Genomic DNA, 25,809 nt, shown 5'->3' with positions numbered 1-25,809 from the left:
TATATATCACTTCCAAACCTCTTTGAAATGCAGGGGCACAATTTATAGGAGATTATATGGATTCAAGAAGGAGGCAAACCAGTTATAGCAGGTCTTCACAGAGCCTACTGAAATAACCATCATGGGCAGGTAGGAATAAGAGATGAGACTGCCCTCCATTTCCTACTAAGATGTCATAAAAATCTGGGGGCATGTACCTCCCCTTCTGGGTGCACAAAGAATTAGTTGCCTTGGCTGAAGAATATGTCCTCAGAATCATACAGTGTGGAGTTATAACTGATTACAATTTGTTTACAAAGTGCTTCTCTGAGGACAGATGCAATATTTTAGGTTCAAATTTTCTTTCTTATTCCTCTCTTCTCCTGCTGCTCTGCAATTCAGTTGCTGAAGACCTCATTTACCCAACAGCTGAATTCAGATCCAGCCGTGGTCTGTATTCTCTACTGTAAGGAATGAGTTGTTGCTTGATAATTTCAGAGATTGTTTTTTATTTTTTTGTTTGCCAGTTTCAGTATAGGTCACACCAGTGCCCTTCCCTATGTCCTAACATTAAAGGGAGAGCATAGATATGTTCACGTAACCTTAAAGGGGATTGCCTCCTTAGTGCTCTGGAATCTTTCAGCACGCAGTCATTAAAAACATACCTAGAGAAGTATGGATGGTATATTTATTCATAAAGCAGCTTCCAAATTAAACATTTTAACTAGTTAGGTGAAATATTTCATACACTTGACAGATGTAAAACATTGATGATTCATGTACTAATTAACTAGTTTTAAAATAGTCTATTTTGTGCAGAGCCAGGCATCCAATGCAACTTTAATGAACTAAGGAGTTTTACCCTGGAATACCCACATAATTTTGTAGATATATTATGCATTTATTCACTATTGATATACAAAATTCTGCAAATTACACTGCATTTTACAAAAGATCTTCCAAAACACATTTGGGGGGCTTCATTTCTACTGACTGGTAATCATATGCCAGAACTGATTTAGCCAAGAAGCCTAAGCCTCTATCTAAATTGCTGAGTCAAATAGTGATATTTTTTACTCCTGTTAGGTAGCACCTGATTGATTTAAACGGGATTACTGATGATCTAAGAGAGTATTTAATGTGAGTACCTGGCAAAATTCAGAAAGGGTGTCTTGCTGGGATCAGTGCAGTTTTACAACATGAGATAAAATAAACTCCATCCTAAGATATCACAATGTCCCAGTAAAAACTATTCTGAAGTAGTCTGAGCTGCGTACTCTTTACAGATCTCTCAGAGGACCTAGAGAAAGCTTTATAATGTTCAAACTGTGCAGTTTTATCTCTAATGTAGTTTTAATTGCAGTTTGTGCATTTGTTTTGATAGAATTTTGATTCCTGTCAGTGCATGCCAGATAAGAAACCATCACGGTCCCCTTCTTTGTATCTGGGAATGTGATAGAGACTTGGCAAAGCATGGTTAAGTCCACACTCTTACAGCATTTATACCAGAAGGAAAAGATGGCAGACAAAATTGCTACATTCATTTCAGTTATTGGTGTCCAAAAATCTGCCCCTGAGAGCACATCCTCATTTGGAGTATTTCACTGCTAACACCAGCTGCTTGTTATTTCTTAGTTACTCTGAAGGTGGGAGAATAGAATGATGATAAAAATAAATCTGCTAGGTATCCATCAACTTTTCCTCTAAATGCAGCACTGTTACCCATAAAATTTGACTCTGATAATTTCATAGCAGTGATGTCCAGAAATTGTCTTGAGTCACAGCTGCTCGCATGGGTGTCAGGAAAAGCTGGTTTCGATGTGGGAAGGATGCTGCCTTGGAAAAAAATGTTCTGCTGAGATATTTTTTTTTAATTATTTGGGGTGGTGTCTTTTTACACAGGTGCTAAATTTCCTGGGGTTAATCGGGTAGAAAAATGCCTCTGAGGCATCATTCAGTCCATTAACTGCAATGCCAACTGCCAATGGCTGGAGTTGAATACTAACAGAGTTTATAACTCTTTATGCTAATTGACAAAGCCAGACAGATTCACGGTTCAACATAGCCCTCCTGTTCTTACCTGCTGCCTTCTGTGTTCATATCCCTGGTGTCTGAAATATGCTCCCTTTTTTTTAACAGGGGAGACATGAATATGAGAAGCAGGGTTGTTTTGCTCATTTATATGAAAATTATACAGATGAGTGAACACCCTGCAAACCAGGATCGGCATCCCTTCCCCCTCATCTACTTATTACTTTAAAAGGAACATTATTGCTTCATTATGTCTGACATGCGCTCCATAACACACGGAGCATAACAGGAGAGTAGGGAACAGTTGAAAAACTAACGACAAATTTTTAAGATTGCAATTTCCTGAGATAAATTTATATACTTAAGATAAATGTAGAAAAAAACATAGAAGGAAAGTGAAAAGATATTGTCATTATTTGGTGTATATGTGTACTTTTGTTGGCTGTTTCACACTGTGTGGTATGAAAGCATTTATTTTTTTTCTGTATTAATGATCAATGTCCTGAATCATAAGGTCTTTCCTACAGAAAGCGCCAATCCCTCATAGAATTCTTCACTGAAGAATCCAGTTCAGCAGAAAGGTGTAGAGCATTCCTAAAATGTACATGGGTTATGTGGCCATACACTTTGGATTCTTACCTCCATATTTCACTTGGGCTATGAGGCTCATGCATTTTAGTTCTCAGCCAGGAGTCTTCAAGCAAAACTTTGCTGGAATGGGGGCCACAACAATTTAGTCTGCAGAACACTCCTCTGAGTTTGTATTACACCAACACCCATAAAATATGCTGACTTTGCAATCAGCTATGAATGAGACACAAAATCCAACGTTCTTATTAGCTGGAGTGGTTAATTATCCCAAATTACACTTAAAAGATTAGGAGGTTAATTTTAGCGTCCTGATGATTTACATTATATACAATTAAAAGCTCCTCTCAGCAGTTTCTATAGAATATATGGTATTTCTTTTATACCTCCCATTGTGGGTGTTCCGATATGATTCGATGAAGGAACAACACAGCTAACTATTTAATAGCATTTTTATCTATCTGACATGTGGTATCCCTGCAGCAGTCTTATTTCTTTGTTATTTGAAGGTTTCTGTATACATGCATTTATAAGGTACTTGGGAATGTGAGGATAAAAAGCAAAAAATAAATGTTTGGAAAGGATATGTTGTACTAAATCTGCAAAGGGTAAAGAGCTCCAAAGGAAGAAGGCAAGAAAATTGACTCCACCTTAGAAAACTAATGTGAGAGCTGCTGAGTAAAAAAGAACAGTCATCCAGCTGCGATTTATTAAGTGGAAGGCTTTTTTTAAAAAAAGCTGTGGAAGACCAGAAATCAAAGATCGCTGTATATTTACTGGCTTTTTTGAAGCATCTGTTCTCTAATATCAGAGTCTCTCACAAAGACTAATCAACTGATCTTCAGAATATCCTTATAAGTTTGAGATGCATTAGCCTCATTTTACCATCAGAGGCATAAAGAGATTATTTGTCCAAGACTACACAGGAAATCAGCGACAGAAGTAATAATGTAGGCCTGTATCAAGTACAGTGACTCAAACATAAAACCGTTCTGTTAGGGTAGGAAGGCAATAACAGAGGGCTCTTGGTATAAACCATAGCCACAGGAGAAATGCTGATGAGAGACACCCACAACAGTTGGAGAGTGCTATATTGTTCTGTTTATGGTGGAGAAAATTTACCCTTAGTTTTGGCATTTGGTTAAAGGCAGAATGATGTAAATGTATTTTCAGGCAAAAAAACCTTTGGTGGGCATCTTTGATAGTAGGTCGAAAATGTTGAAAAGAGACAGGCCCCTTTAGGTGTAATAAAGCAAAGACTGTATTTTGAGCTTTGTCCACACAATGCCTATTTTTATGAAAAGCAAGAGGATTTGTATGCCACTGAAGACAATAATACCTATGTTAGTGGCAGTTACGTCATTTTAAATTGATAAAAGGTAAGTATAGCTGGCCTATAAAAGGAAAAAAAATCTCTTTATTGCTCCAAGGGTAGTTTAAACTGGAATTTCCAATATAAAAGAAAAAAGAAAAGAGAAAAATAATGTTAAATAAAATTTTTACACTTTGTGTTTTCCTTCAGGTTTTGACCATACATATCTAGGATTGTATAACTAAAAGAATTACGTCTGTTAAAACTTGTACTCATTGGGATTGCTGGGTGAACTGGCCATATTTTTTCATAGCTCCTAAAGGGACAGTCGTACAGTATTAGCTAAGCTTATTTCATTATTTATATTACTGCGAGTAAGGATGTCTTTGCAACCATATTCAATCTGGTTAAGTGAGCTTTTTTCTGTATGTGGATGTTAGGACTTGCACATCTATATTGTAACTGCTATAGAATATTTAAGAAAGCTGATGCAACTTTTATTAGCTATATTAACTTATTTGTAATAAAGGATTCTCAGGCTTTCATCCAAATTTTCAAGGTATATCCACCAATTCCATGAAGTGCTTCTAAGGGATCTGAGAGCTCAGAAAAATAAGACTACCATCATTATGCCTACTTTCTCTGTTCAGAAGTCTGCAACTTAACTGTACAATCTTTAGGGCTCCACTGATCAAAAAGGCTCAAATTCACTGCCTTCTAGGACTTCCCAGTAAATAGAATAAAATTGCCTTATCCAGTACATTTTCCACAGAGACAGATGATCAAAAGGGAGCTACCGGTAACTGAATTCAACAGTGCATATATTTGATCTACTTTTTATTTGCACTACGGTTTTCCACATAGTTCTGGCAATGTGTAAAATGTTCTCAGAGTGGATGCAAATGCAGTACTATTTACATGCACTTTAAAGTTTCTCATCATTGCTAGAGTTGTGTAAAAGGGTGTGATTTTGAAATACAGCTAAATCCAACCAATGGCTGGCAGTCGTTGAGGTGGGCAGCCTCACACCTCCCCTTCTCCTCCTCTCTTGCCCAGCCCACTTTCCGCCAGAACTTCAACCATGAGATTAAGGCAGCTACACTGAAAAAAAATAATCTCTCAAAAAGTTATTAGGTTCTCTACTAGGGTTAGATGGGTACAGCTTTCTGCACAAGTGCATATCTGGAGCTAGAACTGAGAGGAAGGAATAGGATGATATCCTTTGGAATTTGGACATTGCTTTAGAATTCAATATTCCTTTGGAAATTTGAATATGGTCTTGCACATAGTCATACGAATCATAATGAAAAAATAAATCTCTGAGGTGTTGTGAAGGGCTTACATAGCTGTGCTTTTCAGCATTGTTTTGATTTTAAAAGGAAAAGTTATGGTGCTATGACTGAGTGATACATATTCTTCAAGGTACTGCAGAGCACACACTGGAGACACCTTGATTTTTCAGTTTTTTAGTTTTGATATGATTATTATTTCTCCCCAGTTAACTGTAAACATAATTTAGTGTGGAAAAAAATGTCATTTCAAGGATTCTGATGATTGCCATGCAAGCCTGTTTGTAGCTAACATTGCATTATGGAACTGGTGAAATGCGAAGAAAAGGTACCTAAGCTGTTAGGAATTCATATCAAGGATGATTTAATGACCTTTAGAAAATTTGTTTTTGAAGTTTCTTCTGTTAGGAGCTACCCAGTGTTCCAAAGATTTGATAAATAGAAGAGGTGAAACTATTTGCCTGAAAAAGTTTGACTTTTCTGGAAGATGGAGGAGGCTAAGGCTCCTGTCTGGTGAGAAGGAGAAAGCAAGCTTGGGAGATGGAAAGTGGACAAGCTGCAGATTATAGTGCTTTTCTCTGCCTTGGTTACAATAAATATTAAATAAATAGATAAATAAATAGGGTGACTAGAAAAGGGTAGCATTTCAAGTGTTAGTTGATTTGTTATCAGCCAACAAATAAACTGAGCTGAAATTCTAGACTCTACTCCCATGGTGATCAGATATTACAGTACATATGGTATGGAAACATTAAGCTGTGTTTGATGACCTCACAACGCCTAAACACAGCATGCCAGCCAACTGGTGACCATACGCTATAGCTGCCATAAACATGCAGTTGCCTCCTGCTATGCTGCACCGGAATTGCTACGCGTATAAATCATAGATGTTATTGCAGAGGAAGGCCTCGCAAAGGATTTCATATACTTTCTCTCCATTGTAGCTGCAGCAAATAGACCGTACATCCCAACCAATAAAAACAGATGTAATCTTCTGTCTGTTTGAAATTACTTTGTCATATCAGACATTTTTTGCCACCGTGTCCAAAAATTGCAGCACTTCTGTTTTTCTCTTGGTGAAACTAGACAATATGATAACCTTTATCTTATGCTGACTGCATCTAAACTGCAGAAATATTTAAGAATGATGGGTCAGGGTGAAAGATGCAGCAACAGACTAAACGCTGTACACGGTGACTTTGGTTGGTTTGGACTATATGTCAACTTGAATAGTCATGTCCAGTAACTTTGCATTCAATATCTGGCATTTAAGTCTTTGAAAAACAAGCCAAAAATTCTGAGTAGATTCTTTCTGGTATTAAACATGGGCTTCTTTAGTTAAGCTTCCTAGTGCAACTTCAACTCAAATGAAATTTACAGCATTTTAAATTATCTGCACAAAATTAACTCCTGGCAATATTAATTATTCACTAGTCTCCTCTCCTTTTATTTTATAGTTTAAATGTTATGTAGAATTATTTACTCATGAATAAATAGCCTTGCTGTTTTCTAGACCTCAGCAATAACTGATATATGTAAAAGCTGTACAAAAATAACTGAAAATAATGCTTGCAGGGGGCAATTTTTCTTTGTTTTGTGGCATAGAGCCATACTGATTTAGTTAGCACTAGGGTACAGTCATCTTATTCCCATGTTATTTCACAGTGAATATCATCTGACAATTTATTCTGAAAGTAGTGATCTGCCTGGAAATTGGAAGACTTTTTTTTTTGAACACCACATAAAAAAGAATTAATTTCCTCTGTTACCTACATATCCTATATGGTTTGTGTGAATATCAGTGTCCTCTAAATTATGCAAGACATCTGTAGTGAGATGAAGCATAAAGTTACAAAAATACTGTAAACAATGTTGATCTCTACCCATCTCTTTGGAGCATTTCATCTCCTACAGCATCCCCATTCTTCTAGTGTTCGTCTCTGCATTTCTCAGTCCGAATATTATTGCACAGTTCTAACAAGAGTCCATTAAACTGATCACTTGTTATTCCCCTGCTGATGCTTTCTTCCTAGTTCTGCACAGAAACCTCAGTCTTGACCCAAAGCAATTCTTCATTTTCCTGGTTATGGAACCCCAACATGTTTTTTGTCAGACTATTTTAAGAATAACCATTTTTAAGACTATTTAAGACTAACCGTTAATACACCCTGCTATTCCAGTCCCGAGTGAATTTTTTGGTCAAACCAAATTGTATCAAACAGTGAACAGATTGAGAGAAATGTTTGCCCAATTTAAACACCCACAATATGACTCTATCTGAGACTACATGAGAGAGTGTAGTCTATAAAAAGACCTGTTATTTATTACTAAATGTTTCATTTTCCCCTTTTTCTAAAACCATTGACCTATAAATTTAATTATTTATTTAATGGATAGCACTTTTGTTTGGAATAGAAAGCATTTTCTTTTTGATTCACTTAGAGTTTTGGCATACCTATTCTTAAAATTTAAGGTAGAGATGTCTAGGTTGAAGTTTGTCTGAACCAGGAAATTCTGTTAGGAGCTGAAGAGGGTATGATGTTTGTGAGCAGCCTTTGATAGTAGCCCTCTTAGGGGACAACATCACATAGAAAGTACAATATCTAGATTTGTTTTAGCTACCTTGCTGTCATATAACTTCTGATGCTGTCAGGAGCCACAAGAAAGGGAAGTTAAGGCAGATTTTTCCTGGTTTTGGCATGCTGAACAGAGTCTTTTGCATATGTTACATAATGCCTCAAGAGACAGACTGCAGACAGTGAAAGACCTCTGGCTTCCTCCTCTCTTAGATTTATAAACCTGAAAATTCAGTAGTGTATAGTGTTACCTTTTCTCTTTATTTCCTTCTTTCTGTTGTTGACAATTTTTTCAAGCACTGAATGCAATAATGCACTTGATCTCACTGTAGTGTCACATCGAAGAATTTTGGCCTTGCCTGGCCTGCTGGACAAATTAATTGGATTGGCAGCTGGTAGTTCAAGTGGTTACTTCTAGTAATTGAGGAGTGTTGGGCTTCCAGACTGCTTTCCCAAGGGCTTTTTAGGTTAAGACATTTCACTTCATAAACGGGGTAGAGTAAGATAATGTCAGTTCCCAGAACTCTGGTGAAAGGCAATAGCTAATTAAGACAGTGAAACACCTCTTAGAACTGAGTGACCAAGTCTGAGTTGTTTTCCCTGGCTTGTACTAAACCTAGCATTAAACCACATACTCCTTTCAAGTTAAACAGTGAGATGGTGGAAGCGCATGCCATCTTTTGCTGAAGTAGGAAAAAAGGGCATTGAAATGCAAATTCTCATGGTACTGTTCCAGTTTTACTTAGTCTAATCTCATAGCCTCCAGATTTTTGTACAATCATTAAACAGACTTGAATTTATCTCATCTATCAGTATAAAATCAAGCAAAATCATTATGCACAGCTGTACTATAGCCGTGTCACGATGCAATTATTTTGTTGCACAGAACAGATGCATGCTGTTGGCATCTCAGAGCCAGGAAGAGCTGTATGGAGCTTGTATCAGCTGGAATTTGCTTTCACATAGATCACTGGGGGACATGAATGCGCAACGTGACAGGCCCATCACTACCAATAATTCATCTAATTTACTATGGCAAGGTGGATACATGGTTGTGTCTGAAAGCCAGCAGGTCAGTGGCTTCATCTAACAGCTCATGCCGTTCCCAGCAGTGCTACGTTCCTACTAATAATTTAATCTTGTATTTGAAGTTTGGTTCCTAACAGTTTGCCTCCTTTTTCTCATTTTCTTTCACTTCTACTTAAAAATATAATGGTCCATTTCAGCAAAATTAACTGCAATTTCATGGTTCAGTACAGTGGGAATAAGTTTTATACATAATTCTGTAATCCATCTATTTGTTCCCCAGAATGTAAATTGACTTGATGAGCAATTCTGTGTCCTGTGTAAATAACTGACAAAGGGGGAGGGAAAGGAAGATTGTTTCTCTGGCTTTGACTTTCTGATAATTTTGCCAGGATCTTTAACTTAAATAACAATGAGAAAAGTCCATCATATAGATAATACAGGTAACAGTTACCATAATTTATTTATGAATAAAAACTCTGGTGCTCAGATTGTATTTCTTTCATTTTTTCTTTTCCCTAGAAAATGTAGTTTGCAGAATTTGGATTCTCGTATAATATGTCAGATGACAATATGTACAATACAGAAGTCATTTATCTAGTAGATACCAGTTATCGTGAGAGCAAGGATAGAACATGCTCTTGTTCTTCCATAAGCTTGTCAGTAATGTGCAAGAAGAAATACTCTACAATAGGCTGGACAATAGGAAGTTCATTTTCCACAGCCACTCTGACATTCAGATTCTCTGTAGGGATTGCTGGCAGGTGGAATAATTGATATGAACTGGGTAATTGTAGCATGGATACTTTTCTACTGTGAATTGATTGGCATTTCTTTTTCTTTTCACTGTCAAGATGTTAGTAATTATCAAGAACTTCTTGCAGGTTAAGAACTAAAACCAATGTCTAGAGATGATATCGAAAATAAAGATAACAGCTTTCATATGCTGTTACAGCTTTCCTAAATTACAAAGTTTCTTAACTGATCTGATTGATTTTGAAATAGAAAACATTACTTACATTTCAGTGGTAAAGATGCTTTAGTGGTCAATGTTGTGCCTTTACTTTAAATGTAAACTTCTGAACTACTGATTTGAAGTTGATTGAGTTAGCATGGCCTACTTTCTCCAAGAGTAACAAGCTTACATTACTGAAATTACCAGACAGTAGGTTTTGAACAAAAAGAAGGAAGTATTTTTCCATACTGTGCATTAAGTAAACTGTGAAATTTATTGCCAAAGAGTGTAACGAAAGGCAAAAACATAAAGAAGTGAATTTACAGTGAAAAAGTACCTCTTCACTATAATTTATTATATATAACCTCTGTTTCAACAAGACCCTAGATTGTTGGAGGTAACAATCCCATCGAGAATGTCAAGAGAAGGCTCGCTATTTCTTTTCTTCCTGCCCACTTTCAGTAAATAGACCTTACTGGCACTATTAGCTAGAGGACACTAGGCCAGATGGGCTTTTTGCCTGACCCTGTACCTTTAGTATGATTTCTCAACAAAATCACATTTGTTTCAAAGCCAACTTGTTTTGACCGGTGATATTTGTCAGAACTGCAGACTGAGCAAACCTACTGGGTGAAACAGCTTCAGCACTTGCTTCCTAAATGACATACACCTGGGATGCTCTTTAGTAACTTAAGTTGTCCGGGCTATTATAGCACCAAGCACCCACATCAATTACCCTATTCTCATATTAGTGCTTGTGTAACAAAGAATTTTTATACACAGATTCTCTCTTACTGTCTTCTCCAGTGCAATTCCCTTCATTAATCTAGGAAAATACATCTATGAAAGCTCAATATAAATCCCAATCTATTTTAGTATGTATTTTATAGCTAGGAAATATTAGTTCTTCCTGTTTATTTTCAAGCCAGTAATTTTCAGAAATGCCAACTGGATGCTAATTTCTTTTCAGTTTTCAGCATTTCAGCTCATCTGTCTTTATAATCAAAAACATTTCCACTGATATGTAAACCTAAAGTCATTGGTGATGTATTTTTTCCTAAGTTATTGTCTGTAAATGTGGTGGTATTTTTGTGTTTTCTCCCAAAATAATATGGAAATGTTTGTTTCCCTACTCTCTTTCTGATTTCTTCATGCAGCTATAAATACTTGCTATTTTTCCTTGAGCAATTAGTTTAAATACCCACCCATACACTTCCTAATTTTAATTGACAGGCCTTCTCAAGTCCTCCTTACCTCGATCCCTTCCAGTGTTATCCATAAAATGAAAATTGTAATTCTTCAGTGTCTCAACGTTGAAGAAGCCCTCTTGACAATGGTGTGACTAGCTCTGATCCACTATTGATAAAACAGTCCAACAGCATGAGGCACTTAAAGAACTGCCTCCAGTTCTTTCCACAGTCATTCATCCTGTGATATATCACGTCCATAATCGATATATCACGTCCATAATCTCTGAAAGAGAAACTGTACTATGTGTTAGTTCACTGATCCCTCACACTAGTGAACTTGGGGGCCCCAGGGATTAGTAGAGGTTGCTTCCCTGACCTTCACTTTGGCCTCAGAATAATTTTTCATAAAGCTCTTCATGTACCTCCTGAGTGCCATAGGTAACAAGTTATTTTGCATAAATACGGTCACTAAGTGATGCCAAACATATCTTGTGGTGTTAATTTTCTCCAAATCTGTAAACTAACACAATTCTGCAAATATAACTGTTCAAAGATTCACTTAACATTTTGCAGAAAGACACACAGACAGAAATAGGTTCATTCTCTATTTCTCATATGTGTAGGACAGCAAACACTAGGATTCCACTGTAGGAAAATTAAAGAGGAAGGTAGAAAAGAGATTGCTTTCTGCAATAACACATTCGTCTGCCCTTAACCAAAAATACAGCAACCATGATAGACCCGAGGAGAAAATACAGAGAATATGCCTATCCCCCTCTTGTTTCGGAGAGAATACAGTTTGACACCAAACTAGAAGGAAAGTGGCTTGGTCCTTCTCAATAATGTATTCCATAACAATGAACTGCTTTGACATTTATATGTTGAAAACACCATATTCAGGTGCTTTACTATTAAAAGTCTACCAAGAATGCAGCAAGCACTAGCAAGTGAAAGAAGAAATGGATCATTTTATTTTCCAGTAAGCTTGTTTAAATGCAGCATAACACCTTCTACTATTAAACCACGGCTTCACTTGACTTTTATGGTGTTACCGTAGTTAGCATTTTGATCACACCTATAACAGGATCCAAATGCAAATGTCAGATCCAGTGAAAGTTACATTACACCAAAAGGACAATATCTGCAGCTAGGGAGAAGGGAAGGAAATGCCTTATGTCAATCTATAGCAACCATTCTGTCTAAGGAATTGCTGATGGGCTCTAAACAGGAGCAGAGAGGTGACAGAATTAAAACAAGAGCTTCCATTTGTCTGTGAATTGCTCTGCTAAACTGTAACAACAGTGTTTCTAGACTGATCTGCTTGGATCTGTCAGCTTTCACAGCTGGTATACTCAATAGGAGGTGCATTTTAGTCAATGCAGTAATAGCATAAAAAGGGAATGCAGCCTCCAAATGATTTAAATGATGCTTGTGAATTGTCATTTCACAGCTTTATGAGATGTTCCTGTTCCCCTCCCTTCCTTTTATTAGTTAGCATCAGGCTGGGTAGATTTCTGTGCGATTCCCAGCTGAGTCACCAGAGAAGGGTCCGCCTTCATCATGTATCAATTTGATTTCAAGCCCCGACAAACACCCAGTCTCAAGAAGGGAGGCAATCTGTAATGAACTTTATGAGAACAAAAGGTAAAAATATTAAAATTCATAATAAATGTTTGCTTTCCATCACAGCCCCATCCCCCCAGCCCTGTTAACCAGCATGCTTCTCCTGACTGCTAGCTACTACAGTCCAGATTGAGGGATATTTTTAATGCAAGGACAGGCATGAATCTCAAGCAAAAGATAAAAATGGTACCTTTTTAATTTTTTAAAGAATAGAGCTAATTAAACTTTTTATCAAACTACACACATCTTCAAAAAGACTTAGATGGGAAATATATTGGTTTAATTAAGATTTCACAGGGCGAGACAGTTGCAAACACTTGGAACTGAGAGAAAGTGGGATGTTTATGAGGAGGGTGCTGTATGTTTTACAACTCCCTGTGTCTCTTTGTTGTTTGCACTTCAAATGGAGTCCATTTTTATCTGTCTCTCCTGCTGAGAGAAACTGAATTTATCATGTGTTTCAATGAAGCTATTAAAAACTCCAATCATGAGATTCCTTTTTTGCTTTTGTATGTTTGTTACTCACTCCCTCTGTCAGAGTTGCACTCTGACAATAGTTATGTGTCAGCATAACTTAGTTTTTGTTTTTATTATTACTGTTATTATTATTTTACAAAATGATTATATAATCCTGCTGCAATCATAACTTGCTTGAACAGAAAACTTAGTATCTAGGTTTTTCATATCTAGGTCCCCATTCAGTTTGATTTTGATACATCCAGGATTTTGATGAGATGTGCTGTCATCATACAGGGCATGTCATGCTTCTTCCTGTTTCTTTGTTTTTAGTAAATGGTGAAAAGTTTGAGAGTGACAGCTTGAAGTTCTGTATGGATACAAAAAGAACAACATGAACAATGTCGGCATACACTTCCATGTCCTTTCAGGATCTCAGGAATATTTCAGATGTAAAAAAGAGTATACTACATTGACATGACATTACAAGTATTTGTGGGGGGTGATACCTCACAGGACTTCTACATTGACAGATCATATACTCTTAATGCACAGAGGTATTTATTTTTCTGCTACTCCAAGATATTAAAGGGGTAGGATGTTCTAGAGATAAAAATATGTTAGTACAGTTGAATCATAACAAAACCAAGTCATAAGCTTAAAAGATCCTCCTCTGACCAAAAAAAAAAAAAAAAGATTTAAAACAAAAAGAAGAAATATAAAATTTTATAGGTGTTCTTATTTAAATAATATTCAAATCAAGTCATTGAGACTATAAAGGCTTAAAGCCTCGGTATACCCATGAATTATTTTCCTGTCTTTTAATATCATATAGATCATGTTATATAAATGAAGTTGAACACAGTTTAGGTATTAGCATTAGTAGACAAGAAATCAACATCTGATTCTTGCATTCTGTGCTTCCCTCCCTGAGCCAACTCTGTGTGATTAGTCCTACAGTGCTGTATGTATAACTGATTTTTAGTCATATTGAAAATTATTTACGTATTGAAATGCTTACAAGACTAAAGTTTCTAATGCAAAATGAAAAATACTTTTTTTTTTTTTGGCTGAATAGTTCAGAGTATTTTATCTTAGGCCAAATGGAAAGTTATGTTTTGCCCACCCAAAAAAAATATATAAAAAAGTTTGCTTAAGGGTTTAATGTTTTACTTCCTTTTATTCAAATCAAAGAAAATGTTGAGATAAAGAGCAGTTTTAAATTGAAAAATCAGAACATTTCATATCAGAAGTGCTTAAGACATTAAAAGAGCAAGAGAGCAATTTAGTAAAAATTCACAAAACACCTTAATCCTTCTCTGTAATTTTTGGGGGCGAAAGATACTATTAAGAACATTTTTTTCCAACATTAGATATTTCATTATTATCAATCATAACTTTTTGTTCATTTGTATTTGTAACATCTGTGGTCTATTGAGAGATACAGATACAACCTAAGAAATCTGGCTTCTTGTTTTTCAGTCAACAATAATTAGAAGTTTAAAACATTTCGTATCTCTGCTTTTGACCAGTAGGCTGGAAAAAGCACAGACATTTGGCCAAGCTCTGAACCTAGCTCAAGGAAACAGAATCCCATCCAGGTCCTCAAACAGGTACAAGGACAAGAAAAGTGGCCTCAAGAAATCAGGGACTGTGGATATCACTAACTCAAGAACTCGATAACTTATAAATCTATTTCAGCGTCAGCAAACAGTCCTTTCCTTGCTTACAGTCAACCAGGCAGAATTTAGATGATGTTTTTAGGCTATGATTTCAAGCGGTCTCTGAGTGATGGCTGCAGGGAGAAATTTCACTTGATGTCAAGTCTTTTTTACTCTTCTCTGAAATGTCCGGTGCTAACTGCTGCAGGCACAGCACCGGATGGCTGTGGGCCAGGGAAAGGGCTGTGTTTCCTAAGGGAGCTCCTGCCCTCCAGTAACAACTTCTCCTGCCAATGTCCCTTCTTCCACAGGCCGCTGGCAGCCCTCAGGCTGGAGGAGGGACTGGAGCCCTGTGGGAAGAAAATGAAAGAAAATAAAAGACTTCTGTGAGGCTGAGCCCTGATGGGGACAGGACAAGCACCGGGCAGGGCCATCACCTCCCTCTGCTCTGGGGCAGGGGAGACTGCCGCCATTTTATGTGGGGATGGTGGATGGAGCCCATGGCAGAGTTGTGAGGTGGCACAGCCTATTCAGTGGCCCCACAGTGTACTTTCAGCCTTTAATCACCTGGGGAGAAACCTTAATTACACATTTTTTTCCCCTTGCATTTACATGGTCCATAAATACTTTGCCATCTGAGAGAGATGTAGCACAGATGTTGGCCAGGCAAATCTTTAGCGCTCTACGTAGATGGCAGTTGCTCTCTTCAGGCCGTCAGCCTCCTGCAGTGCACCCCTGCTAGTGACTAAACTGGTGCAACAAATAAATAAACAGATGTGCCTTTTTTTTTTTTTTTTTTTAATAAGAGTCAGATATTCATGCCTTTTTCTCACAGCTCAAAGACAGCTCCCCTATTGATGATAATCCTGGAGCCTGCTGAAATCCTGGTTGCTTTCTTAAATTATCTCCCTCTTGGCCCATGTCTGTGCTGCTCAAGATGATCCTTTTGTTTGCTTGTATTTTCTTACAGAGATGCATCTTCTCACGTGTAGGTGCACTGTGTGACCTGCGGACTCTGTCACATCAGGGGATGTATGGCAGGAGAGGTGCCTCACAAGTTCAAATGCTGGTAGTTTATGACCACACATCACCCTATATTAGAGAGGAGGGTATCTTTCAGGACACACTTGATAGCTTGCTCCTGTGAATCACTGTTTGTGTCCAATAGCGTCCGGTATTTTCCAGACAGATGCATCAAATACCCAAGCGTTGAGCAAGTTATGGGGTGCCCCAACACTTGAGATGCAGCTGGAGTGGCGAACAGCTGTAGCGTTCACAGAAACTGCTCTCAAGCAGCTGTTACTCTGGCAGTAGAATAAAACCGCACTAAGCTGAGCCCCACACCCGGCTCTGTAAGCTGCCGTGCCTGCGAGTTCCTGCGTGGTTTGCGGTTTGCACCCTGCCGGCTTGATTGGCTGTGCTTGGCGAGGGAGAGGTGAAGATGCCTCAGTGAAGACCTGTGTGTCCTGAATGGCTCTGCAGGCTTCAACCCGTGCTGAGCACTGGCACTGAAGGCAGGAGGCAAGTTGGTTATCTTGTTATGAAACTCCTGCTGCTCCCCACCACTTTGTCTCAGCACAGATCCTGAAACAGCAGAGTGCAACCACCAGCCCTCAAAGGTACAGATCTGCTTGACTCCTTGCTTCTTTCGCTATGAAGTTTTAAGAGTAGTGTTGGCTAAACTAGCATGACATTCTCTGCAGAGTTTAACAAGGAAGGTCTTACATGCAAGGCTGAGAATTCAGTGCGTTTTCACTTCCACCACAGCTGCATCAAGCTTTTCTGTTTGTCAATGGGGAATCAGGAATGTGCTTGGAAGGAGAAAATAATGTTTTCTTTTGTATTGTTTTATAGTCAGAAGGACAAAGCAAAGGGAGATCCAGATTTCCCAGAAACTTTAAGGTTGCCCTGAGAGAGATCAGGCTATATTGTGTCTCTGAGACACCCAGTGTGATCATACTGACTGGGGCAAGATGCCTAGAAAGAAAAAATGCTTCTGGCAACTGCGGATCTGGCATCACTGACCCTCTTTTTGATGTCTCCTGTGAAATGTGCTGGGGTCTCAAGGGACTAGGTCTGAATGTAATTTCTCCTTAATTGCTTCGTTAACATTCCTATAAAGCTTTTTGGTGGATTGTAAGCGCAATATGCAACACTGGTATGAGACATTTTGTTAGGATGGCACGTTAGAGAGCTGTGTGGCACGGTCTATGTATATTTCACGTATGTTTGTGTGTATGGAGAATGCTTGTACCGCTTGACCTGTCTTGCAGTACACTTCGGAGCAAAAGGATATCAGTCTCCAGGACATTATTTAGTAGTGCATATTAGCACAAAATTTTTCTAGAAGAAATAATAATGTAAACTCTTTTCAGCATCAGTGGGAGAAGCTGTCGCATACTTGTCTGGAGAAGAAAGGTTTTGTATTAACTGAGTTTCTAGTAAATGGGTATGGCAGGAAGAGCTAGGCTTTGGGGTGAGAAACCCTGAAGAGTTGCCCGCTGTTTGTGTTTTGGCATGGCCCATACTTTAGCCTCTGCTCCCAGGTCTGTGAATATGACATGAACCCTGTCTATGATGTGACGGTGAAATGAATTGGGGAAAAGACATGAAGAAAACATGTGAAGGGAAAAAAAAAAAAAAACCTGTTTGTATCCCACAGAGTCAATTCCTCAGCCTTTCCTGTCAAGTGATATTTACCTCTGTTTCTTTCTTGCATCCAAATTTGGTAATTCCCCAGATAAGAGATTAAACACAAAGTAGCCCTGTATGTCATTCCCATTTGTGTGCAGGAAACAGAGTGACCTGGAGATGGACGGATAGGCGATGTGAAACGTACCCATATAAACTTGGCTTAATTTTGTTGTCTGGATTTGGAAGTTAGCTTTGTCTCTACTATTCCTCTCCATAAACAGCTTCTAAAATTGTTACGACTGAGGTATCTTCCAGGGCAAAACAAAAATTGGCTTTTCACAAGACAGAATTTTTACAGTTCCTAGAGTACCAGGGCTCTGCTGCTCAACTTAGCTGTCTGTCCTGATCTCATATACCTTTTTACATTAGTTTGCAGAAGGTACAGTATGTCTGGAAGCCTGTCTGGTTTTCGTAAGTTATAGCCATTACTCTATAATAAAAGACATCACTTCTCTCTTCAAACCTTGTCTTCCCTTACCTAGTCATACAGAATATGTTTTTCCACACTTCTTACCTTCTACTCTTGCAACCATATGCCAGTGCCCTCCATTTTCGCTGATTCAAGGGCAGCAGCATGAGGAAGTAATGCCCTCCATACAATGTTACACTTTGCCCTCCCCATCAGTTTGCAGCTTGACAGCAGCTCTCTGTGGCCACAAGCAATATCTGAAAGTTTGGCAGGCAAGAGGTTGCTATTAAGCCACAGGTCTGGAACTACTGCTGTAGGCAGTCTCTTTTAGTTTATTTTTACTGCCTGACATAATGAAAATGATCTTTATCCCCTTCACTATGTTTCTTCCCCTAACAGTATTTTCACTTGAAATTCTCCTTTTAGTGGAGCTGTAAGATATACACTCGCTGCCAAGTTTAGTCTCTGATATAAGTAGTCAGAAGGGCCCAACCACTGTGGCTGGAGAAATGCCTTATGTTTTACCAGTAACGAAGCACTTCTACCACCACTTGGTATCCCTATGTGTTTGGGGCTCATTTTAGTTTCTTTCGTTTTTACGATATAATAAGGCCCTATCTTCCTCTACCTTTCTCCTTTCCCTCCAGAGTCTGGTTTTAGTGTAAGAGAAATGTAACTATCCTGTCTTCTTTCAGTTCCTTAAAATGCTACATGGAATATGATGCTCGTCACACACTTGATCTGGGGCTCACGGCTGGCTGCAAGCCATGTTCCAGTCAGCACAAATGGCATCCATAAATCCCTTGACATATTTCAAAAATCTGTATTTTGCAGCTCCCTTGAAGGAGACTTCCTAGTTTTCTCAGCTAAGTTTTCCACCATTCTTCGTACTTTTGGGCAGCACCAAATGAAGTGTATTGCCATCGGGAGTTATACAGCAGCAACTTTAGTTTTCCTGTATAAACCTTTCTTCTTAATGTCTGCACAGATTTTTGGCTATTGATGGGAATTTTGCCTGTTTGCCCTTACGACGGCTCAGTATGAATGCTCTTACTATATAGTTATAATCAGACCTATGTAAATGAATGTAAAGTCGTTGAGATATCAGAAGTACTAAAGCCGTACTAGCTTAACTAACTTGACAATCTGCAAAAATGAACAGGCCTTCTGAGAATCAAGCTTTATGGCTCAAAAGCCATAACCGCAGCCCATGTCAGTACCTCCGTGTATGACTACGCTGTGCTTTATAGATGTGTCCTACAGTTCAGAGAGGTCAAGTAACTTGTCTGGAGGTGCACAGCAAAGCTTTACCTGAACTGGGCTTGGAAACTGGATTCTTGGTCTTGTTTCTTAATCAGTAGACAAGGCTGCCTTTTTTCTGTGTTTTATATTGACAGTCTCATTTTAAATGTGTTTTCAAATAAGCGCTGTTTAAAAAGAGAGTGGAAAAGGGAGTGGCTTGTGCAAACATGAGTGGAATTGGTAGTGATACTAGCTAGGCTAACAAGTGTAGTAGGTACTATCACCTTCATGTTTCGAGGTACAGACTGATTCCCATGATATAGCCATTTGAGTGGGTTGATGCTTTACTCAGATGTTTCTGATCTCTGGTCCCTCTTGTGCCAGGGATATCAGGCTTACCTAGCTGCGTAATCTGGGTGAGAGGAAAGGCATCTTTTCTTCTTCTGGCTTTAGCCCAGAATACTGTCTCTGAAATATAGTAAATACTGTTGCTAGCTTCAAATAGATGAGAATGAAAAAAGTGATCTTGGAAGGGTCTGAGTTCTTCCTGTAGCCTTAATTTTTTTAAATTGTTTTGCTGATTAGAGAACCACACTAAAGTACCATTTAAATAACATCTAAGCAGGGGAGACTAACCTTTGAGGAATAAGCTTGCTAAGAAGGGCCACATTATGCTGGCACTGAGTTCATAGGTTAATACTGTGAAATATTATGAGATGAAAGAAAATGACTGGAATGCCTAAATGAGCAGTATGCACCAATACATGATGAAATCCTTTTTTCCTCCCTCTCGGAGCTCCAACATCCATCCTTCCTCCCTTTCCCCAAGTCTATAACCTTTTTTACATGCAGCTTTATCTTTTCCGAGCAGTGTATGGTTATAATTGCATGCCATTCTTTTCCCTGAGGCACTGTATGCCTTGTGTTCTCTAGACGTTTCTTTCTAGTTCCCCAATTTATTTATTTTTTATTATCTCATCGTGACAAATTTGCCAGTAACCCTTAGAGTAAAAACTTCAACCCTCAGAGCTCTGGCATCTCTCTTTTATTTTTAAAATCTAGCTACATAAATAACAACATCATGTTTCTAGGTCGTAGCCCCTCCAAGCTACAGCTGAGTTCTGGCACAGGAGACACACTCCCTAACCCTGCAAACTAAACAGGGATTATCTTAGGATGCGGACAAACTTCTAAAATTATCTTGGTGCATGAATGTGCTCTGATAATTGTTTTTCATGCAGAAGTGTATAGCGTCTAAAGATAAGATACTGGAGGCATTCTGTCTGACTGTTTGTACATGGGATTTGCTGTACCAGATCAGACTACCCATCTATCACGTCCCGTATGCTACCCAAATAGTGGTTTAAACATAATGATTCGGAGAAAGGTGACCCGGCCCTCTGTCAGCCGGGTATGCAGAGCTCTCGCATGGATGGAACAAATACTTTCTAACAGGGCGATTAGTTTACAATGTGAAGTTTCAAGTTGCGTTATCATTATGCTAACAGATTAATAATGCCTTTGTTGAACCCTAATGTGTTTGGCTCCTCCTTTTTTGGTAATCCTGACAGTGTACCAGATCTCTGAGATTAAATCCATCAAACTAAAACATTCTCCTGATTCTCTACAGTACAGGAGAACTGAATCTGGTCTCAGCGTATTTTCCTGTCTTGAACAGAAGGAGAATCTTAATTCATTGAAGTCATTAAATACTTTGAGAAGGGAATGAATAGAATTGCAATATTACATTGCTGAAGATTATATAGGTGTTGTCATAATCATATCATTACCTTCAGCAGGAGTGATGTACTGCAGTGGCACCCTTTGCCTAGTGATTTGGTATAGTGTATGTTTCCATCTCCTGTATTCCAAGTAATTACAGCTGTAATACATGCCTAAATGGCTTAATGCTGTCTTCTCCTTTTGCTGTAATGAGCCCATGCAATAATCAAAGCCTCTGAATGTTTGTGATGTCAGAGCAGCTTTAAATGATGTTCCAGAAAATATTTTTTCTTTCCCACGACATCACGACGAGGCAGTTCTCAGTGGGGCTGATACCGCTGTGCACAGTTGGAGTTTCATCATTAAGAGCAGCAGCTGCTTCCCTCTGTCTCCAACAGAAGTGAAGCCAAGTGTCCCTGACGAAAGACGATGGAGTCTCCGCTGTCTGCAGACAATCCCTGCATGAAGCGATGAACAATTCGAAAGGGCCATGCTAGCTGTGGGCAGCTCGGGTATCTTGAAAAGTCCCTCTGTAGCATCCCCTGAAGGAAAAAATTAAACACCAGGGTTTTTTGAAGGGGAATTTTTTGATAAAGAAGTAAGATAGAGGTAAAAAGGCTACCAATTTTGGGAAAACCTTCAAATGTTTTCAATGCAAGATTTTTGTGATCTTTGAGTAGAATGAAGATCTGGATTAATCCATTATCAAGTTTAGAGAAATAAATAAAAGATCAAACCCAAAGTGTCAAGATTCTTCAAGAATCTATATTTTAAATTAATTTTAGTTCTTAAATTAGTTAGTAGATTTACTTGTAAATTCTCAGAAAATTCATTATGTGGTCTTACAGTTAGTGTTGTAATTCTCAGTGAATGTGATGCTTCTCATACATTAAAGAAAACACTGGCTTTTAATTTTGAATATAAGACTCAACTCAGCTGTAAGTACACAGACATGGCAAATACCTCCATAGTTTTATTTTGGTTTTATTTTGATTTTTCAATACTGTTCTGATTTTTCAATACTGTTCTGATTTGGTACCCTTGGCTGTTAAGGTCACTGTGGGAAGCAGGGTTGAAGCAAACACAGGATGATGTCTGTAGACATTAATTGTTCATTAATAACTGTAGCTTCAGAATGGGTTTAGGAATACTTTCTTAAATCTCCAGAGCTTCTGAGGGTCAGCTCCTTAAGCACCCTGAGCTCTATTATTAATTAGTTCCTTCACAGGACGGCTTTAGCTGACTTTCAGACACTGTTGACACCATATCCTTTGCACTGACAGAGGTTATTTCTCCGTTGTGAAAAATAGGCAATTCCTTAATATTCAAGTGGTTTACTCAAGGACTATTCCTCAGTGTGGAGTATCAGGGAACAGAAAGCACAGGTGATTTGGTGGCAGGGTGGGTAGCTTTGGTCAATACAATACACCTGCCTGGAAGGTACCTCCAACAGCTACATCAAGGTAATAATCCCAATAATTTATTTATCCAATAGCTGTCTTGATGATAAATAAATAAATAACAGTTCTTGCAATGAAGGTAAAGTCATAAAAGTCATAGCAGAAGATGACCTAGGCTTCAGCAAGCTCTCAGTCTAAAGAGAAAGGTAAATGAAGTGCGGAAAGTAGAGGGGAGGAAAGATGAAGGGCTTGTTTGAGTGAGGAGCTCCCTCAGTGTTGTCCTGCCAGGGTAGCGGCTTGGGGACAGTTCTTTGGTGGCCACTAGAACTCCTGAATAAGAGTTCCTTTTTCTGGCTTGCTTTCCATCTCTTTGGTAGAACCTCAAAGCTCCCCACACCTGCTTTTACCTATATTATCACTGAATCACTGTAGTAAATCAACAGGGGTGCCACTCAGCTGAAGGATTCCTTTCCTCTCCATAGTCAGCTAAAGAGCTTTTACGGCTTTTGCCTTTCTTTGTATGCTACAGCCTCCAGAGGCACTGAGAATGGTAGCACACTTGTAACCACTGCTTTGAGTCTTTTAAGCACCTTCTGGTTTCATCTGGTAATTTAGGGGGGATTTCAAAGGAAACTCTGCACTTCAGGAGATGGTGTTAGTGACTCAGAGAGAATCGAGCCCTTCCCTCTGCCTCAGTGCTAACTGATTTGTCCTAACGCACTTTGTGCAAGTGAGACCCTCCACTACAGCTTGATTACCTGTGGTCATCAATTGTCCTTCGGCTAATTGCATAAGTCTGAAGGTGTTTGCCCTGATAGCCCAGGCAGATTTCAGTTTGCCTTCTGCACATCTGACATTTTGATTTTAATTGGGCAGTTGTTGCTTCTGCTCCTAACCTGCTGTGCACTGCTGAAAAGCACTAGAGGATGGATTTCATTGTTAGGTGAAGGGATAGATACAGAGGCAGAGAAAGTGGCAGCCAAACTGGAGGTAGCCTCCGGGGCAAATGTGAGGTCGAAGGACACAGTTGTCATGTTCTAATATTCAGGCTTACTGGCTCAGCTACTGCATACCAGAAGTGTCCAGAGAAGCACATTCTCAATGAGGCTGCGGCAAGAAAAGAGCTCATAATAGGGTTTCTTAATTAAACTGCTGGGTAGTTCTAGCAAGAGAAGCCAAAGGAGCAGCTGTAATCCTTTAAAACACACCAGGGAGAAACTACAGCAGTGTGTGGCCCCTGCACCCTGCCCAGCATTGCTGCATCTCCCTCTGATGAAGCCAATCAGGATGAAAGAAATACAAAGTGAGGCTGAATTTAATTCCTGGTTTGTGAAACATCGTGGAAGTCTCTCAGGGTGAACAGCAGTTATTTTCTTAATGAATTACTGCTGTTTGGAACTGTTTCTGTTTGGTATGGTTAGTTTTACTTTTTTGTATGAAATGTTTTTAGCTTTCGAGCAGGATGTTCTTTTTGAAATGTTCTTCTGTTCACTCTAAACAAGCCTGGCGTGACGTTTTCTAAAGGGGGTGGTGAAAAATGCATCAACTTTTGCTATACAATTTCAAACACCTAATTGGCTTCAGCTTGGGAAGGGCTGAGCACCTACCTCTTTCTTTGACCGGCTGCGAAGCCCAACCATTTTCAGGCTGGGCAACCTAGAAAGAGTATGCCAAAATTTAGTGAATGCTTTTTCAGGATATTTGGGGATTAGCTTCTGTTCCAAAGGTAATCATTTTATTAAATATAGCTTAATTTTTGAAAAGCTGCAAGCTAAACTGCAAAGCTCATCTTCAAGACTAAAGAGACAACGTACTGTAATCAAATATCACAAGATATGCAATAGTAATGAAACTGAATATTACAGTTTCTTAAATCTGATAGCAAGTAAAATAGATATGAGTAGAAGAAACTGGTAGAAAACAGAACAGAAAATGGAAGTGCAGTCAGCAGAGGGGTTTGGGTATTTTTTTTTATTTTTTTTTATATGGAAGCGGAAGTTTAGTATTGAAAATTTTCTTAATTTATTCAGTTTCAATAAAATTCATCTAGTTCACCAGTGAAGTAATCACACTAATCCCTATTTTGAGGGGATAAGTCTTGGAGAAGTGCATGGACCTTGCTTAAGTCTTGTGATGAGTAATTCTTACCATTGGCTGGTTTCCCACTGCAGAGCCCTTACCACATTCATGATGCGTCTTGAAGGGTGAGAGCTGCACGGTTCCTACTTCACAGCTCTCAAAACTATCTTCTGCAGGTTTTCTAAGGTATGTAGAAGAGGAGCACCTCTTGAAAGCTGTATAAGGTACATGACATAGATCGTCTTGCAGTGTCTAGCCTGGTAATTTTTATCTGCTGTGTCTAATCTAGAAATTTTAATTTTTTCATTGTGGAATTTCCTTATTTCCTCTTTTGCCTTTTTTTTTTTTTTTTCAGAATTCTATCTACAAACAGTGATTTTTTTAAAGTTATGTAGTTTAAAGTTATGTAGTAAAAGTGGAAGGCGTACAAAATTCAGGAAATAATAATTGTAATGATTATTTTAATGTGTGTTTTGATAATATGCAACTGGATAATTGGAGTCTAGCACTGAAGTCAATATGATATTTTTTTTATTTTTTTTTTTTTATCTTTTATGGTACATAGTGAAAGGAAAACTTGAATCATTTAATGAACATTTTGTACCTACATGATTTTCAGTATGTCTTTGATCTACACAGGTACATAACTTCTTATTGCCTGATTGAGACCGGTGTTGCATTAGAGTAGTCACTGTAGAAAAATTGGGTTGCATCCTCATCTCATATAATTTCAAAGTTATCCCTGCCATGAGCAGGGCCTTGAACTGGGTGAACTCCACAAGTCCCTTTTAATCTAATTATTGTATGATTCCATAAAGAGTCCCAACCCACTGGTTTTTGTTAAGTTGCACCATATGGAAGAATACCATCTGTGACCGCCTGCTGCTCCAAGTAGTTTGCATTATGTATAGGGAAGACAGTCCAAAGAATAAGGAAAAGAGGTATAACATCGAAACACCACATTCGATGCAATAGACCGGCGATATTATTATCATAATTTCTTTTCAACTCTTTCATGAGGTAATTCTTAGATGACAATGCTCCCATCAGCACAGTGTATTTGCAAGAATAATTATAGGAACAACTGACTATGATGTTTTATTGTGTTATGGAAGAAATAGCATGTTGTCCTCTCCTCATAAACCATAGTGAAACGTTGAATGCAACAGCTGGCTTTTTTAGAAGTCTGCACACCTATGTCTGAGCGTGAGAGCAAAGCTGAGGTAAGACAATTGCGCTCCCACAATTGCACGAGCTGGTGGGACCAGAGCTGATTTTCAGAGGGTCTGTGAACTGGTTTGTAGCTGCCGTAGATCATGCTGTGTTGCTGTCCTGATTACCTGAGTCCTTTTGTGTAGATTCTCTCCCCATTTCACCACCACTTCCAATGGCTATTGCACCTTTTTGTACCTCAATAAGTGTGCCTTGGAGTGGACTCAGTAATTAAGATTGGGTTTCCAGCTCATTCTATTTTATCTGATGTACAAAACCAATACAAGCATAGTGGATAGGTTGAAACTGAAATAATATGCCTGCAGTTGTAACCCAAATAAATAGAAAAGTATATTTTTGTAAAC

The 25,809-nt window shown here is 38.5% G+C and overlaps 1 protein-coding gene across 7 annotated transcripts in view; it reads left to right on the top strand.

The window, feature by feature from the left end:
- GRAP2 (GRB2 related adaptor protein 2) overlaps positions 1-25,809 on the top strand; it is a 104,257-nt gene that overhangs the window by 49,620 nt on the left and 28,828 nt on the right. Inside the window, exons 1-2 of one of the 7 annotated variants that reach the window (XM_040558988.1) lie at positions 14,396-16,305; positions 24,325-24,418. The exons of 1 other annotated variant lie outside the window; for it this stretch is intronic. The gene's annotated coding sequence lies outside the window, so the exon portion shown is untranslated. Of the gene's footprint in view, positions 1-14,395; positions 16,306-23,542; positions 23,565-23,760; positions 23,880-24,324; positions 24,457-25,809 lie in introns of those variants that run through there. 5 more of the 7 variants (XM_040559014.1, XM_040559007.1, XM_040558960.1 and 2 more) reach the window with 5 other exon arrangements.

This window comes from Cygnus olor, chromosome 1 (assembly GCF_009769625.2).
Source record: "Cygnus olor isolate bCygOlo1 chromosome 1, bCygOlo1.pri.v2, whole genome shotgun sequence".
NCBI lineage: Eukaryota > Metazoa > Chordata > Aves > Anseriformes > Anatidae > Cygnus > Cygnus olor.
This window is presented reverse-complemented; position numbering and strand designations above follow the sequence as displayed.